Genomic DNA, 14,101 nt, shown 5'->3' with positions numbered 1-14,101 from the left:
TGAGCCACCCAGTCGTCCCTAATTTTGAGAAATCTAGATAAGAATTGAGGAGAGACATTTAGGCACAATGTGCCAATCACAGGGAACAAACAGCAGAAATACTCCTGAATTAGGAGCACATCTGGCATATTTGAGACAAAGCAAGGGAGGCAGTGCCTGTGATAAGTTCAGAGTTTTGACCATGACCTGGATTGTGCAGAACATGTTGTACCTTTGGGCATAGATATATAGTTCAACAAATATTTATTGAGTCCCTACTGTGTGCCAAACACTACTCAGTGTACTTAGTGTACTCAGGGGAGCCACTGATGCAGGAGATGAGAGGTCCCAAGAATATTCAGCAGAACAGGGAGCAGATGCACTGATGGGTTGAAAGGTTCCCTTCCACTGCTGTGCTTCAGAGAGGCTCTGTGGGGAAAGGAACGGAAGTAGGGGAAGGAAACTACTACAGCAACCTGGGTGAGCAGAAATAGTGCCTTAGAGAAAGCTTGAAGGTGGGGGACATGAGATATTTCAGACATGGAATATAAATTGAATATTTCAAGGATGTATCAAGTTTTTATTTTGTTGTGGATGCTGTTTCTAATGCACTGAAAAGATGGAGTTCAATGATGGGAAAGAATGGATGTGGCTGGAGAGGGTTCTAGTGCAATCATCTAGTTCTGTTTTGGGCATGGCCAGTTTTTAAATGTTTTGCCTAGAGGTATCAATACACAGTTTATACAGTAATTTTTAATTTTTTAACATTTATTTACTTTTTGAAAGACAGATACAGATACAGACAAGGGAGGGGCAGAGAGAGAAGGAGTCACAGATTCTGAAGTGAGCTCTGAGCTGTCAGCACACAGCCCCATATGGGGGGTTCGAACTCACCAACCGCAAGATCATGACCTAGGCCAAAGTCCAATGCTTAATAGACTGAGCCACCCAGGTGCCCCAACAGTTCTATATGTTTATGGAATTCTATGAAGAAGTCTGGACCAGAGATCTATTTTGGGGGAGTCTTATCATGCAGATGATAACTAAAATTATGAGCTGAAGGAAATCACTGGTGAGGAAAGGAAGATGAAGGATTCGAGAAAAATTGAAGATGTTGGTGAGAATTGGGATTATAAAAAGCGAGATAAAGCATGACCAGTGTCAAAGGACAAAATATCAGAGAATGTGATATCCAGAAGACAAGTGAAGAAAACACTTCTGGGATAAAGTAGAGGTTAACTTTGGTGAATGAGGATATGGCAAATAGGATCATGACTGAAAGATGATCATGAATTAAACAAGGTAGAGATCAATACTGCCATTTAAACACGTCCTTCCTTTTAAATTTTCTAAAAATAATTAACAATTTTATGGCATATGTATATACCAATAGTTAATATACACTATTATTGTATATATATTCAAACTACAGAAATGGAATATTCTTTCATAAGAATATTCTTTCATAATCTAATCATTTTGCTTTTACTAAGCAGCTGTCTTTCATATACATATGAATTGAATATATATAGCTCTAGTTCATTCATTTGAACTAGCTGTAGATATGAGACATATGATATTCCACAATGTGTTTATTATATTTAAAATTGGGGTGCATGGGTAGCTCAGTTGGTTAGGTTACCAATTCTTGATTTTGGGTCAGATCATGATCACACAGTTTGTGCAGTTGAGTCCCAAGATGGGTTTTATGCTGACAGCGTGGAACCTGCTTGGGAGTCTCTGTGCCAACCCACCACAGCTCATGCTCTCTCTCTATCACTCTCAAAATAAATAAACATTAAAAAAATAAAATAAAATGAATATTTGCATTGTTTAAATATTTAGTGCCCCAAGTATGCTGTCATTAACACCCTTAATGCACATAGAGTAAGAATTTTTGTTTTAAGAAATGGAAGCACTGACTTAAGTATATGTATTTTTCAACTTTATTGTATATTTAATTTCTTTGTCTAGTCTTGCTATACTGGCTAGGATCTATTTTACAATACTGAAATGAAACTTGTGGCACTCATGGATGCTTTATATCTTTAAAGAGGATGAATGTAATACTTCATCATTAAAATATTTGTCAAACACTTATATTTTGTTATTCTCACTTGATATGGCCTAGAATCAATTAAACTATTGTGGGAATAAGCAAATCTAGTGCCCAGATTTTGGCTTCTGTTACCATTCTCCAATAAAAGGAACCAGAGCCCTTTGAAGTAGTGACTAATGCTAGGATTAGAGCTATAAAATGTATAAGAAGAGCATAATCTGCGTTTTATTTCCAGAAATCAAGAAAGTGTTAAATACAAAAGCCCCACTAAAATGGGAATAGGTCAAAGGAAACAGAGGGGTCAACTTAAAAAGTCCCCAAAGTCAAAGATGAAGTATTTTGAACAATAAAATAATAAAGTGTTAAATCATGACCCAAGTGTTAAGTCTCCATGAATCCATATGATGTAAATAAATGATTGAAAAAATAAATGGGAGAGAATAGACAAATCTCCCACACAGAAGAATTACAAGTAATTCATTATAAATATTCTGCCTTGAAGTAGGAGGAACATAATGCCCCACTCATTAAATGTGGGCTGTTCTAGTGACTTCCTTCCCTGAAGTCAAATATGGGATTAAATAAACCAATCTTACAATGAAGAAAATGGACAAACATTTTTTCAGCTAGGTGATCAAGGTCAGCCTCACCAATGATAAGTCACATTCATACTATGTAGTCTTGATGTGCAGTGTTGAAAATAGGACTTTATGTCAGTGGTCTTCATCCCAAAACCATAAGACCTGATCTATTAGTAGGTATTATTAGAAAAAAACATGAGCCCAATAAACATGAGTCCAATAAATGGGACTTCTACAAAACATTTGTCTAATATTCTTCCAAGATGTTAAGATTATCAAAATCATGGGGTGTCTGGGTGGCTCAGTTGGTTAAGCATCTAACTTCAGCTCAGGTCATAATCTCACAGTTCGTGGGTTCAAGATCCATGTTGGGCTCTGTGCTGATAGCTTAGAGCCTGGAACCTGCTTTGGATTCTGTGTCTCCCTCTCTCTCTCCTCCTCCCCTATTCACACTCTGTCTCTGTCTCTCTCTCCAAAATAAAGAAACGTTAAAAATAAAAAAAAAGATTATCAAAATCACACACACACACACACACACACACACACACACACACATACACACAGAATGTTACAGTTAAGAGCAGCTTAACAGGACATGTTGACTAGATGCAGTGTAATATTCTGAATGGGATCTGAAATAGAAAGGGGCATAAGTAACAATAAAGAAAATTTGAATTAAGAATGCACTTCAGTTAATGACTGTATTAAGATCCTCCAGAGAAACAAAACCAATGGGATATAAGTATTTATTAATGGAATTGGTTCATGTGGTTATGGAGACTGAGAAGTCCCGTGATCTGCCCTCTGCCAGCTAGAGAAACTGGAAAGACAGTGGTATAATTCAATGAAGACTAACTGCATGAGAAATTGATGTGGGGAAGAGGAAGATGATGGTGTAAATCCTGGTCTGGGTCTGGAAGGTGAAGAATCAGGTGCACAGATTTCTGAGGGCAGGGGATGTCTGTCTTAGCTCAAGCAGACATGGCGAATTTGCCTCTTTAACTTTTTGTTTTATTCAGTCCCTCAAGGGATTGCATGTCTACTGGTGCCTGTGAAGATGATTTTTTTTACTCAGTCTACTCACTCAAATTCTAATCTCACCTACTCAAACATGCCCAGAAGTAATGTTTTACTGGCTGTCTGGGTTTCTCTTAGCTCAGGCAAGTTGACACATAAAATTAGCCAACACAGCAACATATCTATGTTGGCTCAGTAATTGTACAAATGTACCACACTAACATTAGATACTAATTGAGGAAACTGGGTATTACTCTCTGAACCTTTTTTTTTTTTTCAGAAAAATCTAAAACTTTTCTGAAATAAAATTGTATTGAAAATACTGAGCGTTTGTTGGGATCTTTAAAAACATAAAACTTCCTCCTATTCCCCTTTGCTAAGATTTTTTAATAAGAATATGATATGAAAGCTGAAATGTATATTTCTCATATACTGATGTAATCACTCTATTTTCACTTTCAATAAGACATAGTATGAAGTAAATTATATTCATCAATTTTCTAATATTAAAGCATCTTTATTAGTTTCAGGGTATTGGAATAGGCTATAGAAAAAAAGCAAAAACAAAACAAAAGTTAAAACAAAACAAAAAAGAAACAAATCTTGGGAACTTGAAAATCAAAAGTTTAGATTTCTCTAGAACTACATGCTTACAGTAATTTAGTAGACATTCTGACCCATGTCATCTTCACCCAGGGGACCCAAGTTAAGCAACCTCTGGCATCTAGATATCACTGCACATGGTGGAAACAGAAGGCAATATGGTACAGGCACAGAAGTACATTTCTGAAGAATATTTTTTATTGGATCTTTACTTTCACCATGACTAGTCTACAGCTTAGTCTCTCCAGTGAATTTTTTATCATGGATATTGTATTACATTATAGAAGTTCCACTTGGCTTTGTTCTCTTTATGCTTATGTTTTCTCCTTGAAGCAGTTGCTGACTTTAAAATCATGTGAGAGATTGAAAAACCAAAAACTATATGTAGATAAATGAAGCCAAAGAGTGATACAAAGTTCACCGGAGTTCAGCGAATCCCACGGAGAGGGAGCCTAGAAACATGTCAGCATTCCACTAAGATTCATAAGGACTATACACCAGGAATGAGTGTGAAAGGAAATTTAACTTGGTCTGCGAAGGACTTAAACTCATCCTTGAATTCTGTCATCCCCGATTAGATCAAGATTATATGGAATTAGTGGTTTCCCAAGCTGGATGTCAGAAGCAAAAATAAATCCTCTCTGGAAGAATATAAATTCATTCAGAACACTAGAGCATAACTATAGTTTTTTTTTATTTGTAATGTTTGGCACCCAATTCATAATAATCAAGTATATGAAAAGACAAGTCTTGACCATTAATCAAGAGACAAAAGCAGAAGTTAGGTACAGGCTCAGAGGAAATCCAGATAATGGAGCTATAGACACAGACTTTAAATTGACCTGGTTAATAAGTTCAGGAATTGCAAAATACGCTGGAGAGAATTACAGAGTATAAATATGAACCATCCATTGGAAATTCTATAAATGAATATCTGTCTCTATCTTTCTATTCACAAATTTATTTAGTGACATTTACTTTGCTGTTAAAGTAATCCTTGGTGTATTGATTTTAATTATTTCATTTTTTAAGAACCAGAACAAATGTACATTTGGTGAAAATTGAGGAAATGACAAAGAATCTGAAGGCAAAGAGCATAAACTCAATATTAAACAAAAGAGGTAAAGAACAAAAGAATATAGGGGCGCCTGGGTGGCTCAGTGGGTTAAGTGTCTGGCTTTGGCTCAGGTCATGATCTCACAGTTCATGGCTTCAGGCACCGCATCGGGCTCTGTGCTGATAGCTCAGAGCCTGGAGTCTGCTTCGGATTCTGTGTGTGTCTCTCTCTCTGACCCTCCCCTGCTCGTGCTATCTCTGACTCTCAAAGATAAATTTAAAACAATTTTTAAAAAGAATAAAAGAATACAAACCTTATGAAATCTAGTATATAATGCTAGATGTCTTCCCAATTCTGAACTTTGGAAAGAGTGAGAAGATTGTACTTGGCAGAAGAGAAGGTAACGAGTTCTTGGGTGGTGCTATCGCTTTGTGTATTGGGCTGACTAGTAGTTCCAAGGGGTGCGCGTGGTATGTTGTTTCTTCGGGCTATACAATTACTGTTCCCTTTATTCTTTCATATTTATTTTGTATATCAGGAAGAAGGTTTAAGACAAGATAAAGGCCTTTGCCAGTTATCAAACAGTATCAATCCCCTCCATCACCACAAAAAAGAACACCCAAGTATCACAGCAGTATTTACCAAATTGTATTTTGAACATAAGTGTGACCATTGATCAATTTGGTTTTCCTGTTGTTAATAATGTTAAATTTTAATTGAACAAGTGTCTGAATCTTTTACATGTCTACTTATTATTGCCATTTGATTTCGGTACTGGTGTCTGTCAGGAGGTCGGCTGAGGCAAAAGAGAGCTGAGCTGTCAGGTATCAGAGTAGCCATTAAAGCAACAAGACAAAAATGAAAGTAATACTCAAGCCTTTAATCACTAACCATGATAGCATAAGCAAGAGACTAAAACCTGTTCCGTTTTCCCAATGAAACAGCAGGTGAATCGGTGATGAGGAAATTCTGAACAAAAGGTCCTGGCAGTTTTATGGACTCTAGGGTAAGTTTCCTATGATTAGAGCTTTTTGGGTCCGAGCTAAAAAGTCTCTGTATAGCCCAAGGTTGTGAAACCAGTTACCTACATTTTCACACGGGATCTTTAAAATATTTGACAATTGTTCTGTGATCTAATATAAATTGCTTTTCTGATATGATGTGCTATAGGTCAAGTATTCTTGTTTGTTGTTTGTCTTTAGTATGATTATTCTAACTGTCCCTTTCCATTTCATTGCATTGACAACTTTGTTGAAAATGTATTGATCATATGTGTACAATCTATTTCTGGACTTCATTCAGTCCAATTAATATATAAGTTTTTATCCTTACATGAAACTAGTTTTTCTTGATTATGATAGGACATATATATTGTTACTAGAAGGTATAATGTTTCCAAATTTGTTCTAAGAATTCCAATATATTGTTAACTTCTTTTACTATAATTAGATTTCAAATGTTCTACTTCACATGAATTTTAAAACAAACCAAAATGATAAAAATCCATTAACTCCTCCAAATTTTTGTACCTTTGTTGTCATTATTTTGTTATACATGTTATAATAAATATGTATAATAATTACTGTATTTGCTTTAGTCAGTTGTCATTTAACAGTCTTAAGGAAATTGGGGTGCCTGGCAGTGTCAGTTGGTTAAGCATCTGACTCTTGATCTCAGCTCAGGTCATGATTGCACTGTTAGTGCAGAGTCTGCTTGGGATTCTTTCCCTCTTCCCCTCTCTCTGTTCTTTCCCCATTTGTTCTCTCTCTTTCTTAAAATAAATAAATAAAATTTAAAAATAAAGAAATGAATATCTTAAGAAAATAATCTCTGTATTTATTCTTACATTTCTCCATTCCAATCTCCATTTATTCAGTATATCTGAGTTTCTGAATGTCTATCTGGGAACATCTCTTCAGAATGAAGAACTTCCTTAAGTATTTCTTATAGTGGGATCTCAATAATTCTCTCAGCTTCTGTTTATCTGAAAATGTTTTATGTCAACTTCAGCTCCTTTCATGCAGGTTAATTTCTTGAGATACAGAACTCTAGGTTGACAACATTTATTTTAAAGTACCTTAAAGACCTTCAACCATTTTCATCATGCAATCACCATTTCAGACAAATTGGCTGGAATTTTTAACACTGAGATCACTGATATATTGTATCCAGCTTTTTTCTTTTTATCCTTTGCTTATTCTATTTACTTTAGGTTTTAGAAGTTTGACTAGGATATACCTATGTGTGGTTCTTTATATTTATCTTTCTTTGGACAAATATAAACTAACTATCTTGGATTTGTGGTTTCTTACTTTTCTACTAACCTTGGGAAATTTGGAGGCCATTATTTTTTCAAAAATTTCCTCCTCCATCTTTTCCCTTAGGAAATCCAACTGTGTGTATGTCACATATAATCCTTCAGGTAACTGAGTTTCTGTTTTGTTTTGTTTTTTAACTTTTTGCCTGTTTGGTTCAGTTTGAATAATGTCTATTAATCTCAAATGAAGGCCACTAATCCTTCTTTTTAAATCCATCCTGTGACTTTTACATTTCAGATATTTTATATGTGAGTTTTGAGAATTCTTTAGATTTCTCAGTTATTATCTCCTTAATGTTTGCCATGTTTCTCCAATTGTTCTTTCAGTTGTGCTTCTTTTCCTGCAAATTATGAACATATTTATAATATCTGTTTTAAAGTTCTTTTCTGTGAATTGCATTATCAGTGTCATCTGTTGTTGAAATCTGTTTCTAATAGTTAGCTCTTTCATGCTTTAGGTGGAAAAATACAAGTTTCTGTGTTTTCATGAGAGTAAATCTGACTCCTGTACTGCAAGATATCTGGATTATGTTTCTTCCTTTAAAGTTTTGTTTGGGGACATCTGGTTGTCTTGGTCAGTTAAGCTTCCAACTCTTGGTTTCCAGTCAGGTCGTGATCTCACAGTTCATGAGTTTGAGCCCCACATCGGGCTCTGTGCTGATGGAATTCTCTCTCTCTCCACCTCTCTCTGTCTCTCCCCTGCTGGTTCTCATATTGTCTCTCTCAAAATCAATAAATAATAAACAAAATAAAAATTACTTTTAAAGGATTATTTTGATCTAGAATGCAGTTACATGAATAATTGATCATTATGATTTATTTTATTTTACGCTCTGTTTGGGTAGCTCTGTTTCAATTTCTTGCTTAGTCTGAGTCTGTCATCTTAATTTGAAGACATGTTCCTTTTGGAGCATCAACTTCGTTCCTGGGACACTCAGCAAGAGTCTCCACTTTCTCTAAACCATCCTGTCATGTTTCCCTAAACTCACCAACGTCTTGTGTCTTCATTCAGTTACTTATCCTCAGCGGTCACCCTCCTCCAAGCCTTAGAATCTCACCCTGAACGTTCAGAGCCTTGCCTTCAGCAAGGAACAGAGGAAATAGTATGCTGGCCTGAGATTTTCTTCTCTGTACAGCCTTCCTTTCTACCCTCTAGAAATTCGTCCACCTCAGAAACTCTGCACTCTATTTCTGCCTGCTCTCTTCATTGACAATGCAGCTTTCTGCCTGGGTTCCTTCTCTTTGTGCTGTGGTCTAAAAAAATCTCCCAGGCAGGAAGTCAGGGTGAATACAGAACTCAGTTAAAAGAGTGTTTCCTTTTTATTTATTTATTTATTTATTTATTTATTTATTTATTTATCTATCTATCTATTTTTAATAAAATAGACTTGCACTCTTTGTTGCCCATTGCTTGAAAATAATTGCCTCATATATTTTGACTCTTTTCATATCTGTTTACAAAAGGTGCAGAAGTCTGATATGGGAAGTTTGTTACAGCTAGAGGTGGAAATCAAAAATATGTTTATTCCCAACTAGCTAAAGAAAACTTGAGATATCTGCTTTGCTCTATCTATCTGAAAGTAATACTTGGAAGAAATACTTTGAGGAAAGTGCATTCCAACTTGTCTCAGTTTAAAAGGACATTTAGGGGATGCCTGGGTGGCTAAGTTGGTTTAGCAGCTAACTTCAGCTCAGGTCATGATCTCACAGTTTCTGGGGTCAAGTTCTGCGTTGGGCTCTGGGCTAACAGCTCAGAGCCTGGAGCCTGCTTCCAATTCTGTGTCTCACTTTCTTTCTGCCCATTCTCCCCTCATGCTCTGTCTGTCTGTCTGTCTCAAAAATAAATAAACATTAAAATTTGTTAAAATTATATGGGGATGTATAGATTAAAATTTTTGTTCAAAATCACATAGAAAGGATGCTTTGGAACCAGGAATCTAACAGAAACAGACTAGTGTACACTCAGTCTATATACACTAGTATGATTTCCCACCTCAAAAGACTAGCCAGTTCACTAATGATCTCTAAAAGCTTTTGAGGAGTGTAGAAAAGGTGAAAACATAGTCTAAATTAGAATTCTAGACAGGAGAACTGCTAAGAAGAATGAACATTTCTAGGAAAGATAATCTTATGATCAGAATTATTAATTTAAGACTTGTCTGTACTTGCACCCCAACCTTAAGGAGCTATTATTTATATTTCAGGTATCATTTCTTTATTTCTTTTATGAAAATTTTGCTAAATACTTACCATTGTCTTATCTTCAAATTGTATGGGATCCTCCTCTTCTCTGTGTTAGAATCTTTATCATAGTACTCATGATACTATACTATAAATGACCCTTTACTTTACTATAAATGTTTCTTTGTCTACTTATGGACTCCAGATTCAAAAACTTGAGTCGTGAAAGCTGGAACTTGTGTTATTTGCTGTTTTATCTCAAAATAGAAGCTAGCACAGTACCTAAAACACAGTGGGGTTTCAGTTTCTTATTTTCATTTTCATAGGCATTCCTTGCACTGTTAAGAAGGTTGACACACAACACCGTACATGATGTAATCAAATTCTCCCTTCAAAGACAAGTTGCTTTCCACCCAGGTCATCACTCTGATAACGGAGTACAGGTCTGGTTACCTTCTGATTATTTTTAGCCTTTCTTTTGCAATCATTTTCCAATTACAGGCTCATATACCTATTGAAAAAGTCATAGAAAGATAATGTTAACTGTGGCTGTGAGGTGTTCCTATTTATCAGGGGTAGGGCTGTTTATTAACTCAATCTATTATTTTAGAAAATAAGTGATAATTTGGACATTTTATAGAATACATGAATGTCAGATGTAATATAAAAACTTAAAAGCATAAAAAATTTCATGGATTCTGTTTAATTAGCAAGAAAATGCTTTCTTTTTCACCCAGATGTACAATCAGAGTATTAAAACAAGTGGCTAAAATTGTTTTAAAGGGTGTCATAGTCTATGTCAACATTTGGCCAAATACAAATGCTTTCAGGAAAACAATCCTACAAAAATACCTAATTACCTTTTAGCTAAAAATAATAAGTTCCCCCCATTCTACCTTTTCCTTCTCCACTAGTTGGTCTCACTTAGTAAACTGTTTGGGTTGCCTCAGGATATAAAATCTGTCAAGAACATTATTGAGACATGGGAGAAGGTTGGTAGAATCTTCTCCGTCAGAATAGATGACAACTAATTATAGTCCAGAAACTGGAAACCCTTGGGGAAGCAGTGAAGTCTGAGTCTGCCCAGATAAGATTGTTTGAGGCTATTTTTGAGGGTGAGAGTATTTATGAGTTTCCTTAATAATAGATGAATGAATGTTGTAGCACTAAAATATGAAAACATTCACATTCTCATTTGACCACCAGGAAGTTGCTTGCTTGGCAACAGTACATAAGAAAAATAATATAAGCATTAAATAATAAATCATTTCTTTTAAAAAAGCTTTCATGGCATTCTTTAATATTCATAAAGTTGTTAACAAAAGTTTTTAAAGCTTTGCAGTGTGGAATTCTAAGAGAGATGAAGGAATATGTTTTTCTGAAGTTGAGAGATGCTTTGTGATTTTTCTCTATAATTACTGTGTTTTCTTAATTCTAACATTGTTTTGTGTACTCTCCTACTAAGCAATTAATATTTTTATAATAAAATAACACTATTAGTTTATCTTGCTATGATATAATAGTAATTAGATAAAGAGTCTTGAGATTTCATTCTCTTTCTTGACAAGGGACAGAAAAGGGCTTCCTGATATCTCTCTCACACCTGCATGAAGAGCGTTCTGACTAAATCCACACACTTAGGGAATACACTAGAGAAGTATTACCAGTGTGTTTTGATTTAAAATATACCAGGTAAACTATAGTCTAAAGCCTCCGCCAGACCTTGGTGCCGCCATGCCTAAATTTCCCCAAGTGTATAAGAGCACTTTCATAAACCAGTGTCCCTTTGCTTCAGGCTTTAGCTGCAAAACCATTTGCATGCACATGTGAGGTGGGGGGCGCTGACAATGCTACCGTGTTGGTATGAATGAGCATCTTAGAGTCTCTGTCACTAGTTCTTGGAATATGTGCAAGAGATGGTAAGAAAGGTATATGTGGAACAGTAAAGACACATGCTGTTTTCTCTTCTTCCATCCCCATATGTAAGACTAAAAAGAGAGAAATGGGTTCAATAAGTAGATGATAGATAGTGAAGTTGCTGAGGCTTTAAGGCCAGGCTCCAGAGGCTGTGACCTTAACTTCCAACAACTCCTCCATTCAACCACAGATGCAGCGTGAGTGATACAAACCACACCGAACTGGAGAAAAACGAAGAACTGGGAGGCAGCAAGACTTCTGGCAAAATATTAACCAGAACAATAGCTCTCATGTTCGAATCTCTGCTCCCAATATTACTCTATGAATCGCTTTGTCACCCTGCTGCCATGTAGTTTTTCTAAAATTTAAACATACTCATGTTGCTTATTGCTCCAAGATTCTTCAATGGCTCTTGGACCCTACAGGTTGCAATTATCTGCCTTCTCACGGTAAACTCAGGCTTCATAATTTGGCCCCTATCTTCATTACTTTTTCTTCGACTCCTTTATCTCCCTACATTAACTTGTGTATACATATGTGTTGTGCCTCAGAAATAAGGAGTTACATTCATTTTCTGAACATGAAGGTATCAGAGTGCCTTCCGATTATCTGGAATGTAAATGGGACTCAACACAATGCTGTTAAATGGATGAATATGTTTTCTATCACCACGCATTACAGATGCCATGACAGCGTTTTCTCTTTACTCTCCTTTGGCAAGTTCTTACTATTTTTGTTCTCATTAAATACTCTCTTCTGGAAAGCTGTGCTTGGCTCTCCAAGGCAGACTTTCATAGTGGCTGTCACCTAATTAGTCAAGGAAAAGCATGTCTAGATTTGCTTTTCTAGGCAATCTAAAGTAGCTTCATTTTGCTATTGGAAATATCAGCAATATTAAAGACAAAACAACAAATAAATATAGAAGGCATTCCAAAGCTTTCTTATCCAGTCAGTGATTTCAGTTATCTCTTGTATTTGCACATTGTATGCTCTCAAAAATATCTGCTGATTAGCTGATTAACTACTTGCTTAGTATCTGCAAATAGCCTTTTAAATAATAATTTAGTGAAAATACTACATTTTTGCAAGGAGTAGTTTCTGACACTAAAACTTGAGATATTTATTAAGGTGCATTCAATGTATTAAAATATATTTCAATGTATTAAAAGCAGCTAATCCATCACCAAGATTTTATTTAAAATTCTTCTTAATTTTATGCTGACTGCTGTGCTAATAAAAGTTTAAAATAAAATATGTGGTAGCTGCTCAATAAATTTTCATTGATTATTAAATCTCCAAACTGAAAATTTTGACTTACTTCTGCATATTAATATTTTACTCAGGCTCCCAGATGTCAAGCTCCGTCTCTCAGTAACAGAAGTCAGTCACTTATACTATTTCACTTACTGTATCTCTTTATCCTTTCTTGACAACAGATGAAACTAGTAAAAGAAATATATTGAGAGCATTTTTCAAATGCAGCTCATGCTGGTGGTGTTGTTTTAGTTGTTCTTTTTCTTCCCTCTTCCTCTCCTTCCTTTCTTTCTTCACCTCCTTCTCTTCCTCCTCCTCCTCCCAGTTGGCACAGAATACGGGACAGGGAAATAAAGAATGTGGTGTGTGTGTGTGTGTGTGTGTGTGTGTGTGTGTGTGTGTGTGTTCACGTGTCCTTTATACCACCTATATATGAGTTTATAAGCATATATATAGAATACACATAAGTATATATACATATACACACAGATACATGCACATATATATGTATATATACATAGCATAACCTGCAATAAAAACAAGTTTCAAGACTTGGCAAATTATGCATAGAACCTATTGAGAGTCCTTTATGTTATCTGATGACCTTACATATAAATGCCATAACATAATACCTTCATATCAGTTGTTGTTGGCCTGCTGGCTCACTTAAATTAGGTTCCCTGCAATGTTACTCCTTGTTGGCAGAAGAGAAAAAGCAAGTTTGGAGATTAGGAGCTAAGCAAATGTTCTAAACAGAAATCGATTATAGAGGGCTAGCATTTTAAGATGCCTATTTATTCTGATGTGTTAATATTAATTCACCCTGTCTCCAATTAGCAAATGCTTGAGATTTAACATGTGTGTATAAGTCAGTTGCTTGGAATCCAGCAATTATGCTCTTAAGGAAAACTGTTCTAAGGAAGAATATTCCTGCAGTTCCTCAGGCCTATCACAGAAGACTATTTGACACATAATATAGTTTAACTACTTGTTACAATGCCTTTTGAGTTATGCTTTAGAACTCAGGACAGAGGACAGATTTTAGTCTTCTTTCTCTGATACTGGAGATGAAAGCTCAGTAGCCTCTTCTGCTACAGGACTTTCTATCCTAGAAAGGATGGTGACCTCCCAGCAGA

General features: G+C 35.6%; 1 long non-coding RNA gene across 1 annotated transcript; it reads left to right on the top strand.

The window, feature by feature from the left end:
- Window positions 1–6,238: 6,238 nt before the first annotated feature.
- On the top strand, window positions 6,239–11,974 carry LOC115286490. Its single transcript, XR_003906087.1, has 3 exons — window positions 6,239–6,302; window positions 10,121–10,237; window positions 11,902–11,974. It is a non-coding gene; the product is annotated as an uncharacterized LOC115286490 (long non-coding RNA).
- The last annotated feature ends 2,127 nt before the right edge of the window (window positions 11,975–14,101 follow it).

This window comes from Suricata suricatta, chromosome 1 (genome assembly GCF_006229205.1).
Source record: "Suricata suricatta isolate VVHF042 chromosome 1, meerkat_22Aug2017_6uvM2_HiC, whole genome shotgun sequence".
Classification (NCBI taxonomy): Eukaryota; Metazoa; Chordata; class Mammalia; order Carnivora; family Herpestidae; genus Suricata; species Suricata suricatta.
The sequence above is the reverse complement of the archived record's forward strand: the minus strand, read 5'-3'. Positions and strand labels throughout refer to the sequence as shown.